A 13,413-nucleotide genomic window follows, 5' to 3' on the forward strand; every position below is an offset into this window, starting at 1 on the left:
ACAAAATCAAAAGGATCCATATGGCCCAATAATTTCCAGAGATATTGTATTTTTGATATATCTTAAAATAGGCAGATAATATAGTTCAAATGAAATTGTGATCTATGACTTACTAGTCTTGCCATCTTGGGTTAGTGAAATAAAACATTCTGAACCTAAGTTTTCTATTTATGAATTGGAAATAATTTATTTTGTAATTAATATTAAATGGTTTTAAAATAATGAATGTTCGATGTATATTTTCTTAATTGTGAAATTAGGTAGATTGGAAGGGCTATTAGGAATGGGATAATATTGAGCTATTAACTGACTTAGCAAAATTAATAATAAACAAGTTGTTAATTCTAAATTTCCAGAGGAGATGAGAAATTCGCAAAAGAATCTGAGAAGTTGACATATTTCATATTCCTAAGTGTTTATCAAATCAGTTTTTTATGCCTCCATGAGTTAAGATGAGAAACAATCTTTTTAAAGTCTTAATTGAAAGGCCATGTTAAAGAAGGATAATGTTACCTATTTAGGTAAGTTTTTACATGGGAGGTGCTGCATAGTAAAGAACAAGACTTAAGGGAAGATAAACTTAAGTTATATCTTTATTCTGCTCTTCAGTAACTGTATTCCTTGGAGTACAAATTTAACCTGTCCAAATCTCATTTTAAAATAGGAGTAACCTCTGTGACACATATGCTTCTTTTAAAAATAAATTTAAAAATAATTTATATCAAGTGCTTTGCATATATTAAGCAAAGTATTGCTATTATCTTTTTCATTATTTTTAATGGTTAACATTTGGACAGAAATTTATAATTCATCAAGATATTCATATGATTATGAGGGAAGTAGACTGAATTTCCCTAGTTCTTAAAATTCTCAAAACTTGTAAATATTTCTGAGGTGGTAGAAGAGGGAAAAGAGATATAAGAAATAATTATTGGAATATTTGATAGGGTTTTAAAATGTCTTTGAGTGTCTTCTAAAATGAGAATAATGCAGTACTAAAAATATTAAGTACAAGTAAATAAAAGTTATTTTATAACATTATAATGCTGAATTACTATATCTATATTCTATACTTTTCTATGCAAAACATTATCTAGTTAAGCATATTTTCTCCCAAAATAATAATAATTTAATGATTTAGTATGTTTAATAATTTGCCAAATAACATTTCTATCAAGGAAAAGATTTTGAAGAAATGATTAATTACTGAATACAAAAAGGACTGTCTTTCAAAAACACAATGAAATTACATATAGCTTTTTTACAAATTGGGTGTTTAGTAGCACTGTTTCTTCTCCACATCCATGTACTTTGTTTCTTAATGAGAGAGCACTGTTTGGATAGGTGCACTTTGTTGTTCAGTATGGTTCCTATAGGACAAGAGGATAGTGAAAACGCCATTGTTATTAGTGGGAGTTGTGGCTTCTGGTATCATACTTGAAAGCAGTCAAATCTAAGGACTCCTTTCTCTCCAAGAGTTGAAATAATCTTATTTGAAAAAAAAAAAGTAAATAATTGAACCCTCATTATCCACAGTTCAAAATCTCTTTTCACAAGAAGTAAGTTGTCTATATTTTAAAGTGATGGGAAATTCAGGTGGATCTTTCAAGATTAAGCAGCTAAAATACTATTCCCCATCTTCATGGGAATAATATGAAAATATAGAAGAATTATAAGAGCATAGAAGGCAGTAAACAAGTAGACCTCACTTTCTTTTGTAGTATAGGAAAGTGACTGAATAGTAAAGTCAAAAGAAATGTTTAATGGGAAAGGGTATTCATGAATAACAACCTTTCTAAGTAAATATGTTTCTTCATATCAGAAAATTATATTCGACATTCATGTTAGAAATGTAATGATGTTTGATGACTACTGTCTGATTCTGCCTCATGTCAAAATTATCCAATATATCTTATCTGTGTGTGTATTTGTGTGTTAAATAGTTCAGTCTATTTGTATAGAAGAAAAAATCATTTTGGTGACTAAAACATGCAGATAAATGATAGACAAGCATGTTTTTCTTTTAAATAATTTCTTGCTTCTAGGTAACATACATAGATGCAGCCTAGTAGAAAGGACACTATGATTTTAATAGTCATGTTTACCTGTCATCCATTTTCCTAGTAAGTAATGATATCCCTCTCTTCTAAATTTTTCAATAAAATTAGATAGTCGATATTTGCATCTGCTTACCTGGCACACTTAAAGTTAGTGAGCAAATCTGTCCTTCATTCTTACAGTTAAACCTCGGCAAACTATCTTCAAATTACCAAAAATATTCAAGAGTTTCACAGGATAATTGCACTTTCTATAATAATTATTTTTGCTATTTATTTTATCATAAAGCTAAGATTGTAAACTACTAAGTAGCACTGAACAGCTTCATTACAGACTGTAAGCCTTACTTATTTCAATTGTTAAAGAAGAGTAAGAATAATGTCAGACTCAATGTTGATATAAGGGTTAAATGTGTCTGGCACTTGATAAGGACTCAGGCGAATGTCGAGTGTGCTTGTGTCTTTTACACATAAATTTGTCTCAGTAAGTAGAAATGCTTTCTTCAGGTGATATGGACAAAAAGGAAGTAATTTTTGTCATCACTTTTTATATTCTATGTCAATCAAATTCTATTAGATTTACCTCTACAATAGATCTATTTCCACTTCTGACACCTTGGTCTAAATCACAATCAACTTTCAGCTGAATTGTAACAATAAAATCTGAATTAGTCTCTTTCCTTCTCCTGCTCTTCTATAACTTATTCTCAATATAGTCGCCAGAATGATTCGTCTGACAATTAAGTCAGATCAAGCCATTGGGTTGTGGAAAACCTTCCAGTGCATTTAGGATTCATTTAGAATAAATTCACACCCCTTACAATGGTCTACAAAGCTCTGAAAGAAGATCTGCCATCTACCACAATTTTTCACCTCAGCTATCAGATCCCTTAGATCATGCATACTAAGCTGGTGCCTCTTCCCAGATATCCCTTTGCTGATATTTCTATTTGGAGCTTTCTTTTAGATATCTTCTTGGCTCCTTATTTACTACTTTCCAGTTTGGTTATTAGGTGTTTCTTCTCAATGAAGTCTTTGGGGCTACCTTAAAAAAAATGAATGATCCCACTCCTCAGACTTCATGCTTTGTTTACCCTGCTTTAATTCTCCCATAACAGGTACTATAATCTGGCATTTTATATACATATATATGTATATATGTATATAAATGTACATATATTCTTTTATTATATATTGTATATTTATTATATATTTTTTGTATATCTATCTCTCTATATATATTCTTTTCATATTTGCCATGGTCTCCCTCTGCTACGACACAAAAATTGACTATATTTTTTGGAAGTGAAAGTGATAGTAAAGTTTGTTAGGAAGAGAACGCACTTTCAATAGACTGAAAGCAGGTCATTTCTAGAGAGAAAGAATGAAAATCACTATCTGTATAGTTTGTACTATATCTCTACTTCCTAGCCTGGCAGGCACATGGTAGATGATCAGCAAATATTTTGAAATGACCTTATAAACAGAGTATTAAACAAAATTTAAAAGTATGTTCCATTTAGGTAGCTCTTCCCCTGTGCAGACACACACACACACACACACACACACTATGGCCAAATTGACAAGAGTCAATTTGTTCAAGAGTTCAGTTTTATTTGATTTATTTAGCTCATATTGGCTAAGTCTAGGAGGGAGTGGAGATGGGAGGTTCGTAAAAATCTTCTTTAATAGCATACTTTACTTCCATTTACTTAAAATAGATACAAATACCAAATATAGTAAATAGGAAAAGTCCATGATAAAGTAACATGTAGAATAAGAATATGTGTATTTTTGTGATTCTTTTTTTATAACACAGTGGTTTGAACTCAAGACCACCTACTTCCTAAGCAGGCACTCTATGACTTAAGCCCTGACTCCAACTCTTTTGTCTTTATTTTCCAGATTGAATCACACATATTTTTGCCCATGGCTCACCTCAGACTGGGATCCTCCCTCCTATGCATCTTGTGTAGCTGGGGATTACAGGAGGGAACCACAATGCCTGGTAGGTTTTTATGATTCTTTCAACACAGACGTAGTGACCATTTGATACAAGATACTGTAAAGGCAGGCTTCAGCATCCTTATAAGAAGTCGAAGTAAAAAACTGGACATTTATTCAAATATCTTTTTATGAAATGGAAAAATAGCATGTTTCTTCTCTTCTGACTTTGCATGAAACAAAATAGCTTGTATTACTAAAATTTATTTGGCTCATCTCAACGTTTGCTGTTAACGATATTGCTTTTACAGGTTAATCTACCACTTCTGAATTCAACATCAACATTGAATCAACAAAATGAATGTGACCAAATTCATTCTAATGGGACTGACAGAATCTTCAGATGCAGAAAATTCTATTTTTGCTGTTACTTATCACCTACGTTATCACCATCATGGGAAACCTACTCATTGTGGTTACCATAATGGGGCAGACAGACCTTGAATTCCCTGGTGTATTTCTTTTTGGCCTTTTTATCTTTGATAGATGCATGCTATTCCTCTTCCATAATCCCTAAAATGCTGGCTGATTTGCTTTCTGAAACAACAACTATCTCATTTACTGGCTGCATGATACACCTTTTTGTTAAATATTTTTAAGTGATTCAGAAGTTGTTTTACTTGTGGTCATGGCCTATGACCATTGCGTGGACATCTGTAGACCTCTGCATTATGTAACCATGATGAATCATCACATGTGTTACCTACTAATGTGGCTGTGTTGGGCAGTGGATTTTCTCCACTCTTTTGGGCAGATTCTAGCTGCTTACTGGCTCCCATTCTGTGGTCCCAACAACCTAGATCACTTCATACATGACATTTTTCCTCTCATACGACTTGTTTGCACTGATAGTGTCCTTCTTGGTCTCTTGGTGCTGCCAATGGCAGGGTTATCCCTGTGATAACCTTTGTAATGTTGTTGATATTTTATGGGGTCATTCTGTGCTCCTTGAAGATTCAGAGCTCTGTGGGGAGGGAAAAGGCCCTTTCTACTTGTGACTCCCATATCACATTGTTCTTTTTCTCCTTGTACCTTGTGTTTTTATGTATCTATGGCTAGTAGCCACATTTCCCATGGATAAAGCCGTAGCCGTATTTTATACTGTTGTCACTCCCATGTTAAACACAAGTATCTACACTCTAAGGAATGCAGAAGTAAAAAATGCCATTAGAATATTATTAAACAGGAATGTACTTCAAAATAATAAATGGTATAATATCATTTACCATGTTTTATTTCTAAAATACCCTTGCAATTTTATATTTTAACAGAGTAAACCTCCCTACTCAATTGTGGATAAATTCTAAGACACCTACAGTGATACCTGGAACCATGGATATTACTAAATCACATATAAGGATATGATGAAAGTGAAAATATATATGTATATCTATCTATCTATATATATATAAAGTGTTTTTTTCTATTCATATATTTCTAGGATATAATTCATTTTGTAAACTAATCATAATAAGAAATTAACAGCAACAAATATACAATTACAAAAATATATTGTAATAAAAGTTTGCTCTTTGGGAACATTATTAACTAAAATAAGGGTTACTTGAACACAAGCACTATGATACCATGATGGATAACCCAGAGAGGTACTAACTGACTAATGGGCAAGTAGTTTATACAATGTGGGTATATTGGACAAATGGATGATTCTTGTCTCAAGCTGGATGGAATGGAATGATGTCAAATTTCTTCATACTACAAAAATGACATTCAGTTTAAAAACTTATGACTGGTTAACATTGGAAGTTTCCATTTAATATTTTTGATTCATGGTTAATCAGAGACTCATAGATAAGTGTATATTTCTGTATTTAACTCCTTTCTCACTTCTCTCTCATCGTAAAGCACTTTTCAAGGAGGGTATTATGATTTTTTAATATCTTGTAAGTAAAGGAAAAATGAAGTTAAAAGGCATATAATAAAACTAATGATTAATTTGCATTCTTTTGTATCCAAATTTTATGTCCTTTCAAACATTTCAAAAAGTATCAGAGAGAAAAACCACTAAAAAATGAAAATGTTTCTTTTCTCATTGCAGAGTTGCACAATGTGCCTGAATATATCAGCTGTTGTTACTGTAATGCCTACTGATGTCTAAGACAGTGGAATGAAAATAAGAAGAAAGATACTTGTCAGTAATCTCTTTGCATGCTCTCAATATCTCTAATTTAAAATCAATATCTAATTTGATGTAACAATATTTAGCAAACACAATGTGATAGCAGAAACACGATGAAGAACAAGAATCCCAGCCCCAGGATTGGGAGACTTAGCTAGAGTGAAAATGGAGAGAGATTTTTGAAATTCTCACACCTGTCTAGTTGAGTTCTCCTCAACTAGATCCATCTAACTCCAGGATCTTAACAAACTCTTCTGTTTCGATAAGCAATTTACTTGGTACATTTAGAAGCATATGTTCTGTGATTCGGTTCATATTAGTATACTTATTAACTTAAGTGTTGTTTTATTTGCTTCCACTCCATGTAGAAATCAAATTAGAAAGGTTTTGAGAGGTTATACATAACAGGTGAGCAATTTACTGCATCTCTAAACTTGTTCATTTTTTGTGAACTGTTTAGATGAAACTTGAGATGAAAGGACTGGATTACAGTAGCGTATCAGCCCTGCATTTGAGTGTTTGGTTGCCTTGAGGAGTGTTCCTTTGGACACTGAAGAACTCCACCAATTTTGTCAATAAAACATATATTACCTATGAGCTATGAGGGTTGATCTTTATGTCAAAATACGAATCTATAAACATGATGTTCATATTTTTTTACTGTAAAAACAGTAAAGATAGTTTAAAAGATCCAAAAGTTATTCACAACAAAGACTTGCTTTTAAGAACTATTTTCTTTGATTGTGCATAATACTGTCTATAAGACCATTTAGGCAAGTGTTTGGATTTTGTTTTACTAGATCACCAAGTTGTCAAACATCATATGAATCACTTAGCTGGTTTCTTACCAACTGTGATCTAATTCACATTTCATTTCTCTTTTTAAAAATCTGGCTTACACTTCAGTTTGACCTATCTGTGTTGCTGTGTTTCTCAGTGTTTTTGTCCACTCACTCCTTGTTCTCCTATACTGGAAACAGACTTTGCCTTTAGTCCCAGAAACTCTTCATTTGAAAATTTCTGGCACTTCATGGACAGTCATCACCGACTCAACAAACTTTGTCCTTTTTCCAATTCATGCTACTTCAGCCTCAGGAGAACTCAACTAGAAAGGTGTGAGAATTTCAAAAATCTCTCTCCATCTTCACTCTAGCTAAGTAGAGGCTTGATGAACAGTTAACAGATATCATAATGCTCTTTATCTTATCTGACTTCATGCCATCACCCCATGCTGAAAGACACATTTACAACAATTTCACATTTGAGAGTTAAGAAAGATAGCTATAAATCCTCATTCAAACTTTATCTCTTGCCATCACAAATACTATCATGACACTACAATATTCAAGTGTATAGTCAAATTTACTTTAGTCAGATGGTCTCAGTTTTCTTTCTTCTTTTTTTCTATATTTTCAAATTTTAGATTAATTATACAAAGGTTTCATTGTGATATTTATATCATATATATAATTTACTTTATCAAATTCTCCCAGTGTATATTACTCTTTCTTAACGACCCTTCCTTCTCCCTCCTCCTTATAAATCATTTTTGATGGATTTCCTTGTGCTATTTTTGTACACATACATAATACGATTTTATAATATTCATCAATTTTTTAACATGGCACATGCTACTCACAGCAGCTTCATTCTCTCAAGCCAATTCTTATTTAAGTACAATTTGTCTTTTCTCATATTTTAGAAAACGTATTTGAACCTGGATGAATGAAGTTTGATATAGGATTGATAGCACATTTAAAGAAAATTATTTTAAATATTGACATGTGCTTCTTTTAATAGATAATTCCAATACATCTCACAATTGGTGACAGCATAAAAGTGTTAGGACATATTAGTTTCAAAAAAATAATTTGAAAATAAGGACCCTTGGCCAAGATTCAGAAAGTTTGGCTCTTATATTCACTTGGTAGATTATATTCTGATTTCCTGATTTAGTTTTCTATGTTGTAAAGTGGGGATATTGATGTTTTTTTCCTATTCAATAGGGATACTGTTATATTAAACTTATGAATAAAAATGCATTTTACTGCTCTGAATATAATTCAAGAATGCAATTATTTTCATCATTTTCATGTTAATCCATTGGCATGAGTAACAACTCCTTTGGAGAGGTATTGTAAACCTACTGTGAACTGCTGCTGTAATATGATGGGCTGTAACTGTCACTTAATGTATACCCCAAAACAATATTTTTAAATCGTGGTAATAATGAAGGTTGAGTTGGCACAAGATAAAATATTTTAATAAAAAGTTTAAAGGACTGATAGTTACCCACTGAAATGTTGATTTATGCAATATCAAATGTCCAGACTCTATACAAACATACTAAATTCATTTTGCCTTCAAATATCCAAATTCATTAGAAGTCAACAGTTTTCTTTTAGTTTCTCTGGGCACAGTAAATTTGTCTTTGTGTGTACTCAAGAAAAAAGTTCATAATTAAAGATGAATGCTGTGAAGCTTTTCCTCTCATATTAAGTACAGTGAAGTAATTGGGTTGTAAGCAAGGTCTGCTAACAGTATTGAAATTCCCTTGAGGTCTAATTAGACACAGTCAGGAAAGTTCTCCTTCACTAGGTGTGTGGTAGCTCTTGGTAGAGCTCCAGAGAAAGGCATTTTCCAAAGGCAGTGTTAATAAATCAACAGAGACTTATTGTGGCTGAGCTAGTAAACATTTTTAAGCTCACAAGTTTTATTTCTTTCTTTATGAGCAACTATTTGGACTGTGGACATGAAGTTATGTCAGACAATTGTATAGTTGAGATTTTTTTCAAAAAATGAAATCATATAATGATATGTTTTCAAGATTAAACATACCTTAAAATCATACAATCATATTCGAAGGAGGTGTAAGGGAAAGGGAAAAGTGGTAAAGGGATAAGAGGGAGCAATGAAGGGTTGACTATGATAAGAATACATTATATGCATATATGAAATGTCATTGTGAAACCCTATAAAATGTATAATTAATATAAACCAATACAAATGACAGACTCGTCCCTTATCCCCACCAATCTAGGTTTAAGTCTCTTTTTCAGTCTGTGAAACACTAGGAAACATAGAATCCATTATAATTCTACCAATTAGAAGTAAATCTATCTTGGGGTCTTCATATAATATATCTAAATTTGCATTCCAGACTTCCAATTTAATATTACAACTTAAGAATTTCCTATATTACATAAATTTTTTAAATCTTGGTTTATAATTACATATCATCCTATGGGATGTTCTCTATTTTTCTTACCCATTTCTCTCATGTGGTCATCCCACACAGTCTCTACTTTTCTCATCCTTTAATAATTATGTTGAAAATATTTTTATATAATATTCTTCCTGTAAAATACTTTCTCTTAGGACTTCTTGGACGAGGATTGTATAGGCTAAGAAAAAAGAAAAAAGGTATTGCATTTCTTCATAGTTATTTCTAATCCATTTTGCATTGAAAGGAAAATAATTTTTACTTTATATTTTTCTCTTCAATTTTGTAAAATTTATGACTTCAAATTTAAGGTAAGTTTTCCCCATTCTATTAATAATGTAATGTCCTCTAATGAAGAGTGATGTATGATGCATGATATGGGAGAAGACTTGAGAATATGTAAAGGTAAAGGTGATCATTCATCTCCCTGCTGTGTGGAAATCAAAAGTCAGGAGATGAATTACTAAAGGCTTTTTACAGACATATTTTTATGGACTTTATATGGAAAAATATCCATTAATGTACAAGCTAGGTGTCCAACAAACATGTAATAGAGACTTATATATAGTTACTTATCTATTTATCTATCTACATGCTTGTATGTATGTGTATGAAAGTACAGTACTTTATTTTATTTAGCAGTCTCTTTCTATTCTCCACATTAAATTGCTATTTTTGAACACTTAAAAACAAAGGTGCCTTTGTTGTTTAGATCTTCATGTTCTTTAGATCTTACCTATCTAAGAGTATTTTTGCATCCCAGTGTATTGAAAGGGCAAATTTTAAGAATGAGATTATGTTAAATTGATATATGGAAGATAATTTTGAAGAATAAACATTAACTAGTCAATATTCAAGTATCTTGAAAGCCAAACTACTCAATGATTAGAGGCAATTAATATTCTTATATCCTACAAAATATGACAAAAACTATTAAATTGGAATGCATATTCTCTTTCAAAAATCTGTTTGCATTTCTCATATAGTAGATAGTATTGACAATGAGTGGGAGGAAAAGAGCACTTGAACTCCTTGGTGCATTGACTGGGGAAGCAGGAGTATTTTTCACATGGCCATGTAGGAAGTATGGGAATTCATCACACATTTGTTCATAACCTAAAAGATGACAGACACTGAAGACATTGTGCCAGACTCTGTACTCAGCACAGAGATGAAACAGACATGAATAGCCTATGTGTTATGGTAGATGCTAGGGAGGGTGAGGTGTGTCTCTAAAGATTTAGACATTTTTCTGATCTGCTTGCATACAATAGATAAGTTTTTCTTTCACAGCTTAAAGTTGTGAGTTTAAACATAAGAAAGAATAACCTTAACTTTTGTACAGCACTTTACAGTTTACAAAATATGTCTCCTAGCTATGATTTGCAGGAACACAGATACAGAGGGAGAGTTCAGAGGCATGGATCATTGAAATGACTCAGCAAAGTAAAGGACTTGGAAATAGAAGGAGAATATGTATGTCATGGAGATATCTCAGTATTTTCTCTGTAGTTACACAATAATGATTATACTAATGGCTGTGTACAGGTGACAGCTAGTACCAGGTATCTGATGGGACAGAGAGCATCATAGAAGAAATTGTGAGTGCCAAGATTATGCTCCACATTTAAAGTGACTATATTATACTTCTATACTGAAAATTCAGAGTATAATCCATTCATGATTAATTATCTCTTTACCATTTTTGTAGGAATTTCAGGCCTCAGTAAAGTGTTAATTTCTGAATGGATCACCACATGCCTCCCAACAATGTGACTGAATTTATTCTCTTGGGACTCACACAGAATCCACACTTGCAGAAAATACTCTTCTTTGTCTTCTTATTCATTTTCCTATTTACTGTGCTGGCCAGTCTGCTCATTGTCATCACCATCTCCCTTAGCCCTGTGTTGTCAGCTCCCATGTACTTCTTTCTTACTTGTCATTCATAGATGGCTGCTACACTTGTGTCACCACCCTTAAAATGATCATTGACCTGCTCTACCAGAGGAGGACTTTCTCTTTGGGTGGTTTCTGACTCAGCTCTTCGTGGAGCACCTCCTGGGAGGTTCAGAAATCCTCCTCCTCATTGTCATGGCCAATGACGGCTATGTGGCCATTTGCAAGCCCCTGCACTACATGACAATTATGTGGTAGGGGCTCTGGCGTCTCCTGGTGGTGGTAGCCTGGAGTGGAGGGATCCTGCATGCTACTGTGCAAATTCTTTCTTTGCCCATTTTCCCATGTTACTTGTCTCCTATGCATTCGTCCTGAATTCCCTGAAATCTCATGGATCTAAAGGATGGCGCAAAGTCCTCTCCACATGTGGCTTCCATTTTACTGCTGTTGTTCTCTTTTTTGTTTCCTGTATATTCACCTATTTGTGGCCTGTGGCTACCTAACCTGTGGATAAATTGGTGACTGTGATCTTTGCAATCCTCACTCCCATGTTTAATCTGATAATTTACACAGTGAGAAACACAGAGGTGAAAAATGCCATTAAGAATTTGCTGATGAGAATAATATAGTTTTTTTCATAATGCTAAGGAGATGGTGGTATACTAAATATGACTATATCTGTGTTAAACTGTGCACAGAAATTAACAAACCTTATAAAATGTTGACAACAAAGCAAAACCAAATCCCCACAAAATTTTTTATTCTAAAATTTTTACTAGGATATATTCATTATACAAGGGTGATTCACAGTGACAATTGTGATTAGGCTTATATTGTAAATTGGTCAGATCACCACCATCTTCTCTTCCCCTCAACCCCATATCCCACAGCTAAAAGCAATTGCAAGAAGTTATGTTGTTATATTTCATATAAGTATATAAATTCCATCCACTATATACTCTCATCTTAATCTCCTTCATTCACCCCCTCTTCCTACTAGTACCTCCACGTACTACTTTATAGTCCTGTACCTATATAGTACTGTATCTATTTTATAGTCCTGTCTTTCATTATTAATATTTAAGTTGATGTTCACAGGGGTTTCTCTATGTATACCTGCTGTGGGTATAGTTTAGTTTGGTCTGTTGAACCCCTTCCATTAATTTTCCTTATCTCTTTACCTTTCACCCCCCTTTTCAACAGCTTTCAGTACACATTCTTATATGTATCTGCCTTCAGATGTTGTGTTTTATGATACTGATGTTTTGTCATTCTCCCTTTCTTTATTTCCCAGAGTTACATAAAGTATTTCTACTATTACTAACATGTTCTGCATATGAATTTGTATATGATCATGTTTATTTTTGTGCATATTTATGTTTTGGATGTATTTTCCACATATAAGAGAAAATGTGGGCTTTGTCTTTCTGAGCCTAGCTTATTTCACTTAACACGATGTCTTCCAATTGCATCCATTTACCTTCAAACCACATGTCATTATTCCTATGGCTGAGTAAACTCCACAATTTCTTGATCTATTCTTCTGTTATAGGGCATCTGGGTTGTTTCCATGGCTTGGTTATTGTGAATAATGCTGTGATGAACATCAGTGTACAGGTGTCTCTGTTACATCCTGACTTACGTTCCATTGGGTATATGCCCAGGAGCAATATCCCTGGGTCATATGGCAATTCTGTCTTTAGTTTTTTTTTTTTTTTTTTTGTGGCATCTCTATACTGCTTTCCACAGTGCTTGTACTAATTTAAATTCCTGCCAACAGTGTATAAGCGTTCCTGTTTTACCACATCGTCACCAGCTGTTGTTGTTATTGCTCTTGAATATAGTTATTCTAACTGGGGTAAGATGAAATCTAAGTGTAGTTTTGATTTGCATCTCATTTATAATCAGGAAGTTGAATACTTCTTCATGTACTTAGTAGACATTTGTACCACTTCCTTTGAGAATTCCCTGTTTAATTCAGATGCCCATATCTTCATTGACGTGTTGATTCTTTGGGGGCTGAGAATTTTGGGTTTCCTCTAGATTCTGGGTGTTAACCTAAATGGGATGAATAGCTGGCAAAGATTTTC

The 13,413-nt window shown here is 33.1% G+C and overlaps 2 pseudogenes; both read left to right on the forward strand.

The window, feature by feature from the left end:
• The first annotated feature begins 1,142 nt into the window (after positions 1-1,142).
• On the forward strand, positions 1,143-7,930 carry LOC141413689 (olfactory receptor 4A47-like; annotated as a pseudogene).
• Positions 7,931-11,169: 3,239 nt separating this feature from the next.
• On the forward strand, positions 11,170-11,952 carry LOC109683713 (olfactory receptor 4C3D-like; annotated as a pseudogene).
• The last annotated feature ends 1,461 nt before the right edge of the window (positions 11,953-13,413 follow it).

The sequence above is a fragment of the Castor canadensis genome, chromosome 1, assembly GCF_047511655.1.
Source record: "Castor canadensis chromosome 1, mCasCan1.hap1v2, whole genome shotgun sequence".
In the NCBI taxonomy this organism is placed as follows: Eukaryota; Metazoa; Chordata; class Mammalia; order Rodentia; family Castoridae; genus Castor; species Castor canadensis.